Source organism: Nematolebias whitei, chromosome 2 (genome assembly GCF_014905685.2).
Source record: "Nematolebias whitei isolate Nwh7 chromosome 2, NemWhi1, whole genome shotgun sequence".
In the NCBI taxonomy this organism is placed as follows: domain Eukaryota; kingdom Metazoa; phylum Chordata; class Actinopteri; order Cyprinodontiformes; family Rivulidae; genus Nematolebias; species Nematolebias whitei.
In genome coordinates this window covers 2,279,074-2,279,810 of record NC_056499.1, presented here as the reverse complement: position 1 = coordinate 2,279,810, position 737 = coordinate 2,279,074, and the positions used below count along the sequence as shown (strand labels likewise).

The following is a 737-nucleotide window of genomic DNA, read 5'->3' as shown; positions in this document are numbered from 1 at the left end:
CTCCTCCTCCTCCTCCTCCTCCTCCTCCTCCTCCTCCTCCTCCTCCTCCTCCTCCGTAGTAACCAGTCTCCGCCATGTAGGCGCGCATGTGGCGCATCTCCAGTGCGCAGAGCGCGTCTCGTGCCCGCACTTCCCGCAGCTCCTCTCCTCCGTTCGCTTTTTTCTTTCTTTCATCCTTCGAAGGTTCGGTTGGTTCTGCAGCTCGGGTCCAGTTCGGGTTGTTTGTGGAGCCGCAGAGCAGAACCGAGCCTGATGATGGCTGGCTGACAGCAGCGTGACGCGTGCGAGGCTTTTTTTTCTTGACTTTTGCGGAATGGATTCATCTGAAAGGACTTCTCCGACATATTTTGGACTTGGTGTGTGAGGGATGGTCATCCCGCCGGCCCCCAGCCCCCCTGCTCTCCCCCCTGCTCTCCCCCCTCCTCCCATCAGTCGCAGCGCAGCTCTAATTGGAGCCACTCGGAGCATCTTTCATTTTTTCATTCAACCTTTATTTAAACAGGTTAGTCCTATTGAGCCTCGGGACTTATTTACAAGAGATTTTAACAAAGAATGACGACAACAGAGGACAATCATAAAAGAAAGCTTATAAATTAAAAATAATAAATGAAAGAAAATGATATTTAAAAAAAAAAAACGAAACAACAGCTTGATTGTAAAAAAAAAAGGGCTGTAGATCGTAGATGACTGTAGATTGTAGATTATAAAGATGACTGTAGATTGTAGATTATAAAGAT

The 737-nt window shown here is 47.8% G+C and overlaps 1 protein-coding gene across 1 annotated transcript in view; it reads left to right on the top strand.

Annotated features, from left to right (window-relative positions):
- Positions 1–737, top strand: part of LOC119422076 (tight junction protein ZO-1) — a gene marked incomplete at its 3' end in the record, with an annotated part of 133,219 nt that overhangs the window by 27,760 nt on the left and 104,722 nt on the right.